The sequence below is a fragment of the Diceros bicornis genome, chromosome 8 (genome assembly GCF_020826845.1).
Source record: "Diceros bicornis minor isolate mBicDic1 chromosome 8, mDicBic1.mat.cur, whole genome shotgun sequence".
Lineage (NCBI taxonomy): Eukaryota > Metazoa > Chordata > Mammalia > Perissodactyla > Rhinocerotidae > Diceros > Diceros bicornis.
Window position 1 is genome coordinate 66,585,380 of NC_080747.1, and position 16,623 is coordinate 66,602,002.

The following is a 16,623-nucleotide window of genomic DNA, read 5'->3' on the forward strand; positions in this document are numbered from 1 at the left end:
AAGTCAGCATTTAATCTCATTGGGATGTGGTTTTTCCTGTTGGCTTTTTAAAATTAAATTTGTCAAATACAATTCACCTAATCTTATATGTGGTATTCTTAGTAGGGTACTACCATGTAAAATATATTATCATTATAAGACTATTACAAGGGCTAAAGCTCAGAAAAATAGAGCAATTACCATAACTTATGGATCTATGGAGAGGCAGTATGGCATAATGGAGAGAGAAGTCTAATGAATTTGATTTCAAAAACCACTAGTCAGGTTCAGAAATATTTCAGCATTCATGTTCACCTTGTCCCCAGCCAGGCATTTCTCAAGGTTTCTCCCCAGATCTCATCAGCCTTTCTCCTCTCTCCCTGAGGAAGGAGGAGAGGTGCACAGGGAGCGCCTTGTCCCCTCTCTGTGCCTAGAAGACCAACCCGGCACGTCCACCTGAGGCCTGGGAAGAAGAGTGCCCCAAGAATTTTATTCCTCTAGTACTTTGTGATATTATATTTATCATATTAATATGTTGTATTAGAATATTAATCTGCTATAAGACAGCCTTATTCTCAATGTTTCCTTTTATTCTTCCAATAGATAACAAGTCTTTTTTTTGCAAGATCTATGTCTTACACTTCCTCTGTATCCCTGATATTGATCTTCACGACACTAAGCACATAGGAGGAGCTAAGTGAGGACATAATGATCGATTGGGCTTTTGTTTTTGGATTGAAGTGGAGAAGAGGAAAGGGTAGCTGTTTAGTTCAGTGTGTTATTATGGTTTTCCTAAAATGGAAAAACAAATGAAGCACAGTGGCTGTTGTTTCCTGAAGATTTCACTATGGATCTCAGGCATCGTAATTTTCTAGGATTATGAAAATAAGGCCCACCCATAGGTCAGAATAAAAAAGAATAAAGCTAGGCATTGAGAACTTCACAGGTGGGACTGAAAGTGTATCATATGCTCTACAACTCCCTTCTCTTTCTGTGCGCTTCCTCTGTCCCACTACAGACCTCATCGTCTCTCTACGCCAGGCCCTGGGCCATACCTGACTGAATGGGGCACACACCTGATCAAAACCAAGCCATCAGATTTGGGAACAGGAAAGTCTCTCTGTGTGTGGCCACAGCTGTAGTTGTTAACTCTGGAGCAAATCTTCCACAGTGTAGCAGATATTCCACTGTGTGGATTGGAGACCAAAGACCACTGGTCCCCAGAGAAAATGAAGCTAATGAGCAGAAAGGAGAGAAGGAGAAACAAGGTGACAATCCCAGGCCCAGCCCCTTTCTGAGATCTGGCCTCCTTCCCACCCTTAGTTCTATGATCTATTTTTGCATTCTTACAAATAATCATCTTTTATTCAGCCTGTTTGAATTGATTTCTGTTACTTGCAAGAGTCCAAGTGAATACAGTGCAGATCTATTTTGGAAGACAGGGGGAAAAAGGAGGAAACATAACCTGGTGCCTTTGGGGACAGACATATTCGCTGTAAAAATTCTTCCTTTCCAGTGGAGCCTTCTGAGATGACTCAGGCATCTGGTATTTCAATTACCCATACACTCAACCATCATCCTTATCTTCTGGCTTCTTCAAGTTGATATTCAGTAACCCTGAAGTATGAAAAATTCTATACAGCACGTTCTTTTCCCTCTAGCCTAGTGGACGCACAGCTGCCCTGTGAGATTGTGCTACTTTTCCACAGGCTGTAAAAGGATCTTCATTACTGTTGGTGGGATCACACACACTCTTGGAGGGAGCCACACATCATGAATATGTAAGAGGAAAATTAGTATAAGAAATGTTACCCTCCCATGCTTGCTAACTTTTTACTTCCTCTATTTTTATTCCCATTTTCTTTATTCATCCTCCTCTCATGTACGCCCAGAATTCCCACTGGCCCATCACCCATTTCTACACCTTCAGTACAAGTTCATTTCAATCTGTCTACTCCCCTCATTGCTCCTCCTTGCTGTTCCATAGCACACGCACACTTCTATAATACTGTATTCTAAAACACACATTTTGTAAATGTCTTTTTACTTCTGTATCTCTTTCACCAGGCTGGGAGCTACTCATTGAAAGAGGCTGTGCCTTATTGTTATAATCTCAGTGTCTCATATATTAGCTAGAAACAAATGTTTGATGAATGAACAAGTACATGAGTAAGCAAATGATTAAGTGAGTGAATTAATGACTTTGCTCCATCTAGCATTTCTCATATTCCAGCCATTATTTTAAATGCATTCTCCTTTTATTTGATTGTCAGAATAAGTGACCAGCATGATCCCTGGCTGAGCTCCTATAACTATATCCCTTTCCATTTACATCTCATTTTTACCAAATTTTCTTAAGAGAGTTTGATAGTCCCTCGATATGTTAACTGGCCAGGCTACAATCCCAGTCATTCAATCAAACATTAACCTAGCTATTGTTGTGAAGATATTTTGTAGATGTGATTAAAGTCCATAATCAGTTAACTTTAAGTAAGGGAGATCATCCTAGATAATCTGGATGGGCCTGAGTCAATCAGTTGAAAGGCCTTAGAGCAGAGCTAAGGCTTCCCAGAAGGAGAAGAAATTCCACCCTTGGGCAGCAGCTTCAGCCCCTGCCTGAGAGTTCTAGTCTTCCCCTCCTGATAGCTTGCCCTATGGATTTGGGACTTGCCTAGCCAGCCCCACAATTGTGCAACCAATCCCTTGAAATAAATTTCTTGATATATGTCTCCTACTTGTTCTGCTTCTCTAGGTGAACTCTACTAATACAGAGATGATCAACAGACTCTGCGTAGAACAAAGCCATGTATTAGCTAGCATGTTTCACTGCCCTTATGTTTTTATTTCCTATTTTATTTCCTTATGTTTTTTTTTTAAATTAACCATTTTATAATTTTATTTATTTATTTATTTTTCCCCCCAAAGCCCCAGTAGATAGTTGTATGTCATAGCTGCACATCCTTCTAGTTGCTGTATGTGGGACATGGCCTCAGCATGGCCGGAGAAGCGGTGCGTCAGTGCACACCCGGGATCCGAACCCGGGCCGCCAGCAGTGGAGTGCGCACACTTAACCGCTAAGCCATGGTGCCAGCCCTATTTCCTTATGTTTTATTTCCTTTCTAATCAATGATTTTAGAAATGGTCACATGGGCTGGCCGCACAGGTTGAGGGTAACTTAAAGACCTTTCAGTATATCCTATTAGCACCATAAATTTTTGCATGGTCTTAAAGAAAAGTAATCATAGTTTGTTGGATCAAAAACAAGCTTATCATTAATTCAAATATAACATAAACTCTATTTACCTTTTCCTTTGGAATGTTCTGGCATTATCCTTCAATTCATGTTTTTCCCACCACATATGCTATATTACAACACCTTGTCACATGCCCTTTGTTAATCTAGTCAACCACGGCAGATAGTCCTACAGGTAAAAATCTACTGTAATCAATTTTCAGTAATGGTGGTGGCCTCCAGTTTCTAATATCTTTCTCAGTCTTTGACATTCATTTTTTATTTCTCTTTCATCCTGTTTGCCAAAAGTTCTCCTATATAGTCCTCAAAAAGCTTTGTATAGAACAACAGCGAATTCATAAACCCTGGAATGCTTACACTTTTCAAACCTGATTGTGCTGTTCACTTCCCGAGCTACCATGTCTGCTGTTTAATACTTCGTTTCCTCATTTTTTGGTGCCTTAGCCTTGTTTGCCCTTTTCTCATTTTTAATCACTTTTCTTACCCATGAGGCCGTTCACAACGAAAGTTTCTAGCTTCACAGCTTTTCCTCAGTGTCACTTGACTTTGTCCACTTTTATTTTATAAGCTGACTATGCTTTCTGTTCATTGTTCTAACAGGAATTCTAATATCTTCAAATCTTTACCTGCTAACTTTCTCCAGCTTTTTAGGAAAAAAAAAAAGTCAGTTGTTGCTGTAGCTGGAATTTTGAAAGTATTTTATTCACTTTACGTTTCCCATCTATTGTTATTTGTTGTGGTATATAATTATTGTTGATTCCATTAATCAGCTTCCTTATTTTATGCCCATATGATAAACTCCATCTGAATGTTGTGCTTCAATGCCATATTCTGGCCAACTTACTCTAAGCAGCTGGCTTCATATATCAGACATTGGTTGCTTTGGGCTCCACAATTTTTTCTCAAGATGTAAATTAAATTCTTCCCCAAACTGTCATTCTTAAAATGCAGAAAGGCATATGCCCTTAAGTAGTTATTCCATTTGATGTATCTTTTGAGCAAGACATGCATTTACAAATCTCTTATTTTTCATGAACTATATCTTCCAACTCAGACTCCATGCAAGAGAAATCTCACTTCAGTACAGCTCTCTTGTCCTCCTTCAGGAACAATGGCTTTCCCCTTTGTACCCAGCTTGATTGTTGGAACTAAAATTACACCGTTTCTCTTCTCTCCAGCCACATACTCTGCACTGTTAGTCTCCTTCATTTGACTCTTTTGTGTCATATGTGCCTCCTCTAACTTGTATTTATTTTTCCTCAGCAACTTCATGTTTTATCCACTCCTCTCTCTCCTTGTCCCCAGTAAAAGCCCCCTTCTGATTATTCCCCCCACTTTCTTGGCCCCCTTTTGCTGCCTCCTTCTCTAAGGGTTCCAGACACCTTATTTACATCCATTGTGCAAATCCAGCTTGCTTTCTTGGCTTAGTTTTTAAAACGTTCATCAAGCAACCAGTATATGGCAGGCAGAACACAGAGGTACACAAAAAGTGTCCTGTGAATTAAAGAGCTAAGAATCAGGTAATAAGGAGAGTCTTGGACTAACACAGGAGCATCTGCTTCTAGCTCTAAATCATCTAGCTCTAAATCATGAGCTCTACATCATCTTCTACTTTGCATTTAGAAAGGGAGATTTTTCTAAAATGCACATCAGATCATTCTCCTGCTTAAAATTCTTCAGTGAATTCTCACAGTCTGCAGGATGAAATCTAAACTACTTAGGAGGGCATTCATCATCTGATCCCTGACTATTACTCCTGCCTCATCTTGCATCGTACTCATATCGGAGTACCTCTGTGTATATGCATGTGAATACATGTGCATGTGTGTGCATACCTGCGTGCATACCTGTGGACCTGTGTGTGCAATCGACTAAATGTTTGTGTCCCCCCAAAATTCATATGTTGTAATCCTAAATCCCAATGCGATGGTTTTAGGAGGTGGGGCATTTGGGAGGTAATGAGGTCATGAGGGTGGAGCTCTAAAGAATGAGATTAGCGTCCTTATTAAAGTGAGCCCAGAGAGCTCTCTCGCCCTCATTCTACCATGTGAGGACACAGCAAGAAGACGGCCATCTATGAACCAGAAAACAGGCCCTCACTAGACACCATATCTACCAGCACTTTGATTTTGGACTTCTCAGCCTCCAGAACTATGAGAAATAAATGTTTGTTGTTCAAGCCACCCAGTCTATGGTATTTTTGTCATAGCAGCCTGAATGGACTAAGACAAGTCGGGTAGGTGAGCTAAGCCAGAAGACTTAAAGGAGAGTAGAAGTCCAAAATCCTGGTGGGAGAGGTAGCAAGCATGACAAATCTGGAAAAGGGTGCAGGTGCTTGATGAAATCAGATATGAGGCAGATTTTGGAGACAGTGAGGGCAAGTGGTCAGAATCGAAGAGGAGGGTCCCAGGGAAGTCTTGAACACTACCAGCTAGCCTTTGCAGGTTTTGTTCTCAATTGGCTCCATTTTAAAAGGCTAGATGAAGTGAAGGTTAGTACACGCCCTTCTTTCACAACCCTTCCCTGGGCAGTGGGTCTTCAGGCCACTCTGGATTTGCACACTGGCATGACTGAGGAATTGTTGAGGTGAGTGGTGGGCTGAGGCCCATATCAATCCCTGGGATCAGATGTTGGAAGGTACTGTCTCTCTCTGTGGTGGCGAAGTTCATTCCCATATACTCTGTTTCTCTACCTTAGGCTCTGAGGGCTAGATTGAGAATAGTGGGTGGGACTAGAGTTTCTGAGGGATAGATGTGACAGGGAGCAGTGAAAGCCAAGGTGGGTCCACAGGCACAGATAGTGGAAATGGACTGCCATTATTTTTCTTGATTTTAAATATTTCCAAAGACTAGTCCTCCAGGTTTTGTCTGGGACAGGTTCTATATTTGTACTGGAAAACAAGGTTTTTTCCATTCAGACCCTTATCTTGATGCCCAGAGCCTGTAAGAATTAGCACTAAATTGCTTCTTGACATAGAAAAGAGTGTCTTGCAGGTCTTCTTAAGTAACTGGTAGCCTTTCCAAGTACCTGCCAGATGTTGGGGTTGTGGTAGTATTTGGAGGCACAGTTAAAAAAAAATAGGGAAAGAAGCTGTCGGGTTTTCCATACAGAGAGATGTTGTAAATCATTATACGTAGATTTAGCAGTGTTGAGATACATGGCATGTCATGTTCCACATTGGAGGAGCCACAATGTGTTCCACTGGACCATTACTGTGAGCATGGGAAGCAGAGGGTAATGGTTCTGGATAAGCAGGATTTTGAACTGTGCCTTCCAGATTCATGACACAAATTGATACCTGGAATCAGAGGTCAGGTTTTACATTAATTGTGGAGGCAGGAATTTCCCTAATGAACAGAGTACAGGAAACTGTTATGTGCTCTGTCTTCTGCCACCTTGGTGAGGGTATCAACAAATGGGAGGGGAGCATGACGAAATCCATCCTAATGGCAGTCTATCAGCCCTTGTGCGCTAAGAGCAGATATATTCTCCCCTTTGGAATTTTGGGCATATCTGGACCAAGCACATCTATCCCAATGGTTGGTGTACAGGAATGAGTTTAGTCATAGCTAGCACTGCCAGAAGCTCGGGGTCTTGAATGGCTTTTAAAGGCCAGCCAGTTTAGTAATATGGCAATATGGCAGAGCTACAACATTTGAATTGCCTGCTTATACAAATAACTAGTAGATAAATAATTACTAGACAAGACCCTCCCATGTCTGTATTTAATACCTTTTGAAGGCCATCCCTGAGTAAGTCTGAATTCAGCAAGTACTCAGCATCTTCTGGCTCCCTCCATGAGATTTCCTCTAAAAGTCTGCTAAATGGCAGATGCGACAGCTGCTAAATGGCAGATGTGACAGCTGCTAAATGGAGTCAAGAATATTAGGTGCATCTTTGATTCTTGGTGCATCTTTCAGGGCATGAAGCTTCTGTCACCTCCTGATATTCTGGCTCATGAGAAAAGGTGGCTGCCCATTCAGGTGCAGCGTCAATACTGGAGGACTAAGTTTGGCTCACCTTTAGTTAAGGTATCTGTTTGCCTTACTACCTCTTTACTTGTTTACCTCGATGTTCCATGCTCCTTTGGTGTCCCTGGATAGCTGTAGGGTACAGACCTCTCCTAAGTAGTGTTTCCAAACTTTGAGGCAGTTACCTTAACCCAGAACTAACTTTCTTTTGGGACAAAAAAATATTGCCACTTCATTGTTGGAGGCACATGTCTCAAAGGAAACAGTCAAGATAGGCCAAGATCAGGCAGAAATTGTGCATCATTTAGGAAGAGAAACTCATTTTTCTCTCGTGTAACAGTCTGAGGTGAGTATTTCAGGTTAACCAGCAGCCCCGCCACCTTCAACATGTGGCTTCCAAAGCTGCTCAGACCAGCCGGCAGGAAGGGTATAGAGAGACTGTGGAAAAGGCTGCTCTCTGTATCTGGCCCCCGCCAGAAGTGGCAAACATCATTTCTACCTACTCTCCATTAGTGAGAAGTCTCATGGACCACAACTAACTGTAAGAGAGACTGGGAAATTTAATTCCTATCTAGACAGCCATGTGCCCCACACAAGCCTATTACTATGGAAGAAGGCATGAAGTGGTTTAGTGGGCAGCTAGCCTTGCAGATTCTATCCTAAACGGATATACTTTTCAGGTTGGGAGTTCAAATATATACTGGAATCTTCCAGGTAGTGTTCAAATCATGTTGATTCCAACTCATTCACCTTTAGCAGAGGATCTCAATCAGAGTCTGGACTATTAGAGTTATTTGAGAAGTTTTCCTAACCATGTGTGCACAAATCCCACCTGGATCTACTCACAGACCCAATATTCTGCTTGGGAGGGGTGGTCAGGATGGGTATGTATATTTAGACAAATTCCCCCAGGGTGACTCTGACATATGTCTCTATTGAGAAGCACTGTGTGAAAAAATAGTGAGGCCTTGCACAAAGAAAATGGCAGCGCCCACTCAGGAATTTCTGAGTATCTAGATAGGCGACTTCTGGTTGTCAATCTTGGAAACCCAGATAAGGCTGGTCTTAGACAGACAGCTCATGACTTAAGCTTTAAGGAGCAGATCTAAGAAATCCAAGGCGAGTTCAAACAGCCCCAGACAGTGACAGCACTGAGGCCACATCAGGGGTGGCGTCAAACAAAGATCAATGAGGGAAATGCCACAGCTTTCCATTCCCCCAGCAGTGGGGATTGGGGAGCAGTGCCCATGGCGTGGGGGAGATCAGGTTGGGTGGCAAGCTGGGTCCACTTAACCAGGGCCAGTTCATCAGAAAATGGACTTAGACATGGGAACCCAATCACTGCCCTAGCTCAGTGGTTCTCAACTCTGGCTGCACAGTAGAATCCTCCAGAGAGCTTTTAAATTTGTCAGTGTCCAGGCCTCCTGCCAGAACAATTGAATCAGAATCTCGGGGAGGGGAGGCGGGCTCAGGAATCTCTAGTTTTGATCATTTTCCTCAGGTGTTTCTGAGCCACAGTGAGGACATACAACCTCTGCCTTCGCTCCTGACCTCAGGAGCAGGAACACATACCACTCTGCCTCCCTAATTTACCTCTTTGTCCTCTGTGCCCATCAGCACAGCACTGTGTGCCCACGTGCAGGTTCTTCTCACCCAGGCCTGTGTTTCCCAGGTGCTGGCGGTAAAAAGTAGTGGCAGCAGCTCCATCCAGGTGAGCGATGGAAACCCAATCTCCCAGGAGGTTTGCAGTAGCCGCTGAGGAACCAGGCATGGGTGGCTACCTGTGGTGTTTGGGCCTAAAGGGGAGTGAGTTCACCTGGAAAAGACCAGGGCCAGGTGAGAAAGCTAAACCAACAGCAGTGTAGGAAAGGAGGGTCAGGAAGTGTTGACCACTCAAGGGGGGCCTCCAAAGTGGATCTCTATCTTAGTGAAGATATAGAGTCAGGAATTTAAAATCTGGAAGATGAGCGTGAGCAGTAAAGCAAACAGATCTGGATCAAACATGAAAGGGACGAGGTTGGCCAGGTTTCCATGCTATTTTCTTTAATGCCATCTAGCATGTGTGGTTTATATTACAGGCACATTGATTTATTCAAAGAACTGGAGATGAGGTTGACAGTTACAAACTGAACTACTGGCAGTGCTAGAAATGCACCCACAGTCACCTCTAGCCTCCTCATGTCTACCTAAGCTGTTCTCTCCATTGACCGAAATGGCCAACACGCCCTACTGCCCACCAAGCTGCCTTCCACGGCACATCTTCCGTCCCTTTCTCCTAGTTACTCTACTGCAAATGTTATTTCCTTTCCTGGACTGTGAGCCCCTAACAGACAACAATTTCTTCTTGTTCGTCATAGTGCTTGACACATGGTAGGTGCGCAATAAGTGTATATGAATGAGTGCTGTAAAAACAAAACAAATGTCCAGTATGCTGGGGAACAAAGAACAGAAAGCAGCTTGGAGAGTCACAGAAGGCTCTGACACAGAGGTAGCAATCGAACAGGACCTAACGAAGAGCTTTCCTGGCAGAGTGGGAGGGAAAAGTAGAAGGAACAGCACCTCTAACGACTCAGAGTTGTAAGAGAGCTCAGCTAATCCATGTGGCTTGGCATTACCAGCGTCAGCGTCTTCTTCCTCTTTTATTCTAAGCCCCTAAAGCTAGCTAGGCTTTTGGCATTTGTCTTTACAGTGCAAACTCTCGTCAATTTGCATAAAAATATCCCTCCCCACAGGTCACCCAAGAAATTCAACTATTCTCATTCTTTACCCCTAAAACACATCTCATGACTGCATATTCTTACTCAAATGATTTCATGAGTCATATCTATATCCTGCTTATCTTTGGCTGTTCCCTATACCAACTAAAATTCTTCTTTGTTCTTAAATGAAAAATACAGGCCTACAGATAACCTCATTCTCCCATGCTAAGTCCTAAACATATCTCCCATGCCAAGTGAATAGAGCCGTGTAAATATCACAACCTTCCACCTACTCAATCCACTATTTTTCCAATCTCTCTAGGAGTTTGTGTTTTGGTAAGCTAAACAGAAGAACAGAAGATTCTACAAGTTCTAATCCAACTTCCTTTGACTCACTCAATTTATGTAACAAATGTAAACACAGCATCGACAATGTACAAAGGTGGCCCTAGTGGGTTTATAGTTTCTAAATTTTTGGCAAATGCCTCAAGGTCAGACTTTTCAATACTTTCTTAACACAGCTCTGAGCATATCTACAAATTCACCCAATTTTACAAGGGCTGCTGCTCTTTTCCAATGCACTTTTTGCAGAGCACTATCACTGTGGCAGTACGGGTTTTACAAATTGCCCTAGTTTTTGGAAGATACGTCTTCAGGCTGAAAGTACAAAAGAGATTCCTTTGTTGCTTGGAAGCCCCCAAACTGTGTTTACACGGCCCCTTCCTCTACCATATGAACAAATTCCTAACCATCCCCAGCAGCAGCAGTAGCAGCAGCAAGGGTTAAAAACGTACCTGCTGTTTCACTGGTGTTTTGCTCTTTAACTATCCTGAACCCACCTATTTGTATAATTTATAGTCTTCAAATTGCACAATCATCAGAAATGAGTTGTGCACTCATTCATTCATGCAACAGGCATTCATCCAGAGACTGCTTTGTATTCTCATGTGGTTGTCATACCCTGGATCCATTCATTCATTTATTTATCATTCAACAGGCATTTATTGAAAACCTGCTCTGTTCCAGCACCTGGCCTGGATGTGCTGGGATGACAGAAATGACAACATTGTGGTTCCTGCTCTTGAGGAGCCAACAGTACACAGGGTTCATCACAGTGTGATTCATAAGAAGGGGCACTGCCCAGCTTCTCTCATTAGGAAGGCATGGAACGCCACAGCAAATTTCCCCCTAATTGGATCTCTCTGCTTTCTTCTTTCCTTCACAAAAACCACACAATTTTTTAAATCTTTCCCTTCTGCTCTTCCATGGACCTTACAGAAAGCAAAAACTGTCTTCTTTCTGCACCCCTCCTTTTTCTCCTCTTCTCCACCCTCACGCAAGGGACCCATGTTCATTCCATTCCAGCAGTACACAGTTAATCCTCACACACACTTTGTATCTTGGGCCTAAATGCTATTATAGCATTTATCAAATGAGGAAATAGATGCTGAAATTAAGACACCGCCCCCAAGCTGCACAAATTCATGATGACACCAGATCTAAGATCTAGGTCTTTTCACCACATCGTGCTAACTCCAAAATCATCTCCCCTGAATCAGCCAATATTATTTTCCAAGAGCATACATAGCTAATTCTCACAGAATCAATCTAATTTCAGCTTTCCTTTACTCCTGCAGCTATGCCTATTCCCTCGTCTAAAATCTCTTTTTTTTCTACTTCACAGTTAGAAAGGGGAATAAAATGACATTAAGTTAAAGCCAAACTGGCAGGTTTTCCTATCAGGTCATGACTTTACCTGATACTCGCTGATCCCACTAGAAAGAGTTGGTTTGCAGACAAAAGGCAACTTATAAAATGCTGAGGTAGCAGGCTTGGTTCTAAGGATGTTGACCAAGTTGTTCAATAAGTGATCTAGCTTCCTTTTTTATGAATGGAGGTCAAGATAAGAATCTATAGATACTCTGGCTCTCTCAGTCCTTTAAATCCAGACATTGCTGAAATGCAGGTTACAGAGATAAAGAGCATTAGAAACATAAACATGGATTTCCTCTAGCAAATGATTGGTGTCTGGAGGAACAAAAAGACCAACATTTTGCTTCATTAACCCTCACACTTTTCTAGAACTAGAAGTCTTGTGGGAACAGACTTTGGGCTACTCACCAGCTTGAAGAAGTGAATTATCAGAGCATCCTACTGTCTAAATTAGAATTCTAAGGTTCCCTGTTTATGGAACTGGGCTGGCAACCATCTGAGCACGTATGTTTATGGACTAAGATACCTTGGAGCTGTTTCTGGATGAAAGGGAGGGCAGAAATTTTGGTGCAAGAGTGTTCAGGAGAAAGGGAAGATATAGACAAGGAGGGGTAAATGAGCGTAATAGTGGGAGTGCTATGGCATATGCTCTTCCTCTTAGATTTAGAAACAGGTCTTGAGCCCAATGGAGAGGGTGGTAAGGCCAGAAGCTGAAGGCATTATGTTCAGGAAAGACTATGCAACTCTGAGAACAAGCAGGGCTGCTTTGAGGCCTAAGGGCCCAAGTTCTTCACAGCTGGGGAAGGGGTGTTCTCTCATTTCCTCACTGAAGCATGGCAGCACCCTGCAGCTTATGGAGCAGAGCTACGCAGTGGTGGTGTCCACCCACTTGCCAGGCTAACAGGTAAGCAGTGTTTTGACGGAAAGCTGACAGCCAAGGCAGTGACAAGCTTCCCTCAGGCAACCGTAGATAGCAGACTTCCATGAGGAAATTTGAGAAGTCCCTCTGAAAAATTCTTAGGAACTTCCAGAAACACATGGTGAGAGAAACTTGGCCAAGAATTGAGTTGCCTATGTCAATAGGTGGGTGCTTGGAGCTGGCAATATATAGTACTCAATGTTGATGTTTGTATTCATAGGCTGGTGAGACCTGGAACATTCGGGTAAAAGACATTGGATAAAGCAAAGAATTCTACAGTTGATTGTTTTAAAAATTCCATAGAAAGAATTCAACTGAAATAAAAGGATAATCAGTGAAAAGAATAAATGTAGTCCAGCTTAATAGCATGAAGATTCTAGGTTCTGACCCTCCTCTCAACCAGGCTGCTTTGGGGGAATTACAGGTCACGCCTAGAATTTCCTTGGACACATCTGTCCACCCCTTCTGCCTTTAAGTCAGATCAACCCAATCATAAACTGAAGCTACATTTTTTTTAAAGCCCAGGTAGACTAAACTCCAGCAGACATCATTGGGTAGACCAGCAGTCTGCTCCTTCCCCTCACCCAGTTCCATCCCCTGGACTCCCATACCCTCAGCACAGGCTGGAAGGCCAGAATCTTAGCCAGGATTCCTCAGACTCTTTGACTTTGGAGCTAAATCCAGTCAATCTAGTGCTTAATGAGAATAAACTAGAGGGTAGATTGGGTGCTCTGACAGTCACTAGAGTCAGTAGTTTTGGGGGGAAGGAAATACTGAAAAGATGAGAAGGATGAGGTGAGGTTCTAGTTGCCCTGCCTGGGCACAAAGTCAGTGCTGCTGGCTCCTCTAAAGCCCATCGGGAAACAAGCTCCAAAGACAAAAGTACATAGTGTCCTTCCTCTCTCAAGGGGGTCTCTGAAGAAAGGGACAGACGATGTGTAAACAGCATTCTTATGGAAGTTCTAGAATCACTGTTGAGTTAGGAGAGTGATTCCCATACTGATAATGCCTAGGATATGCAAGGAGAGCTGGTGCTCCTTCAAGGGTTGAGAGAAGACACCAGTTCAAGAGGTAGATGATGGCCCTTGGGGAGGTGCAACTCAACCAAGACCCCAGGAAAGAGGACCAGAGAGCCAACACACCTCATGGAACCCTTCCCATTCTTTGAATAGAGGGGAGCATATGAGAATTTGAAGTAGCTCATGCCAACAAGGGGGTCTGGTCAAAAATATTCCTCATCCCAGTTCTGTGAAGAACATTGGAGAATGAGGCAAAACCTGTTATAAGTGGTATAGAGCTGGCAACCTCACAGTGCTTTAGATTAATTTATCCCTCACAGAACATGAAAAGAACGGATACACCACTTTGGAAAAGATTAGAAGTCTTTACTAAAGCTCAACATAAATATGCATGCCCTCTGGCCCAGACAGTCTACTCCTGTATGTATGCCAACAGTGCGTGTGGCCACCAAAAATACATGTACAAGAATAATCATACTAGTGTTATTCATAATGGCCTAAAACTGGAAGCAACTAAAAAGTGTACCAACAGTGGAATGAATTAATAAATTGTGGTATGTTCTTGTAATGGAATCCTAAACAGCACTGGAAAGAAAAAGAACTACCGCTACATACAACAGCAGAGATGACTCGCACAGACATAATGTTGGACAAAGGAAGCCAGAAACAAAAGAGCAAATACTGTATGATTCCATTTATATAAAGTTCAAAAACAAGCCAACTAATCTATGGTGATAGAGGTCTGAAAAGTTGTTAGGGGCCGTGAAGGAGTCGATTAGGATGCCGGAAAAAGTCTATATCTCAATATGGATGGTGGGCATGTGGGAATATACCAAATGTATTGTGCTGGTATACTTAAAATATGTGCATTTTCTATATTAAAGTTATACTTCAATAAAAGGAAAAAAGTGGGGGGAGTGTACATTTTTTAAAAATAAAGAATTACGGGTGTGCCTGTTAGCACATGGAACTGACTGGGAATCAAATAAGAAAAAGCCAACTAAGTTTTTGAGTGAGTTATAGAGCCTGGGACTAAAAGAGACCGCGACTGTTCAATGAGCAGGTAGCAGGCTAAAAAAGTAGCTCCTGACCCAAGGAGGGCATATTCTCAATGCCATCTTCACATGTGACAAGGAGGATAATAGTAAAAGAAAACACTCTCAGAGGGAAAGCCAGACACCCGGGAAATTATCTCCTAGAAACAGAAGTGAGACCAACCCAAGGGTAAGTGGCCTGCACAGATGTCAGGGTTGCACAACCAGCAGCTGCTGTAAGAGTCTAAATTTCCCTCTTTCTGCTGGGAGGAATTAATGTGGTTATCTCGCTTCTGTTCCACCACTGTTTGTTGTACGTGTGTGGGGTAGATAATTTGCCATGAGGGGGTGGGTAGATCTGTCTCTAGGTCAAGAGAAGCTACATGCAGAAATGAAACAGACACTCTCATGAGATCCTGGGCTTTGAGTTTGATGTCATCACTGGACAGTAACTCCATGAGCTGGGTACTACTATCATCTCCATTTTAAAAATGAAGAAATAGAGGCACAGAAAGGTTTAGTAACTTGGCGAGCATCACAGAGCTAATGAGTGCTGGAGTCAACATTTTATTTGGACATCTTAGCTCCTGAGTCATTTAGTAGTTACACAGAAACTGGAAATTATATCACCCGATGCTATAAATATTCTACATATTACATAGCGTATGTTTACCAGTAAATCCACATAAACTCCATTTAATGTGTAAAAGTACATTATCAGGATCTTCAGAAGCTTAAAAGATTTTTACAAATACTTTAGAAAGCTAAGAGGAGCACTGAAGAAATAGTCATAGAAAGCACTTCCCCCACCAAGATTAAGAGTGGCCCAGGACCAAAACCAGAGGAAGGAAGCCAGACGCTCTGGGTGGATCAGGACCGGAAGCCACACAGTCAGTGTCCTCATTACAATCATACGACTTCTGCCTCAGCACCTCTCTGCAAGGGAAGGTGAGCACAGCTCTGATCTCCAGCACATCTCTATCCTTTCTAAGTAAACCAAGACAAGTCATCCAAAGGGCATCCCTTACAGCAACGTGTGCAGAAGGTGCTGCATGGGAGCACAACAAGGGCATGCAAAACATATGCAAACCTGCAAGATGCTTCCTCTGAGACACCTGGTGAAACTGCTTTTGACAACTGAGTCCCAAATCGTCTTAAGACATAACAGGGGGACGGCCCTCACAATGCCAGATCACCTTGATAACCTAGAGAGCCTCAAGAACATTTCCTACTTGACTAACCTTGGGATTGCCTGAGCTAATGCAAGATGGTAAGCTCTGATGCAGCCAGAAGCGCAACCTTTCAGTTGACACCTTCTGCTAGCTCCAGATGCTGACTTTCGAGGTTCTCCAAATCGAAACGGAAAACAGTACTTTCCTTTCCATCTTTCTCACCTCTAGGACTGCTTGAGAGGAAAGACTTCGCCAGGAGCCTCTCTCTAAGGAATACCAAGTGGAAACAGATCCCTCACCAGGAGGACACTGCACCTGTCCTTCCCACGGAGACAGGTGGGCACTTGCAGCAGGCTTCTGGGGGAGCACCAAGTCACTGGCAGTGGCCTTCTGCAGTTCTTTTCACAGGCAACCACCTTCAGGTGCTTTTGTGGCAAGCTGCCAGCTCAAGGCTCTAATTAATTAAAGGGCTCTTCTTGCCAAGGATATTGGCCATTTTGACATCTCAGTTGGAGATTGGAGCTCATGAAGGTTCAGCTTTGGAAGAGCAGCTCTGCTTTTATCACGTTTGATCTCCCCAGTGGGAAAAGCCAAGTGCCCGGAGTTGCAATAATCATGTTAAGTGTGAGTTTCCTTTGCCAAAAAACAGTACACTCTTTTCTTTATCCTTCCCTTGGAGAAAACTCCTAGTGAGTCATTTACTGACTCTCTGCTTATCTTGCAATTCCACACCAGCAGCACCATTTTTTTTCCAACATATGTAGGCAGTTCCACAAGCATGCACGGTCTGTAGTTTCAAAGATCATTAAATTGAGGCTCAACCCCAGAGCAGGACAGAGTGCACGATCTCCCGTGACAATCGGG

The 16,623-nt window shown here is 42.9% G+C and overlaps 1 protein-coding gene across 5 annotated transcripts in view; it reads right to left on the minus strand.

Annotated features, from left to right (window-relative positions):
* The window catches only part of RASGEF1B (RasGEF domain family member 1B), a 563,361-nt gene that overhangs the window by 315,524 nt on the left and 231,214 nt on the right, over positions 1 to 16,623 (minus strand). The window lies entirely within an intron of this gene.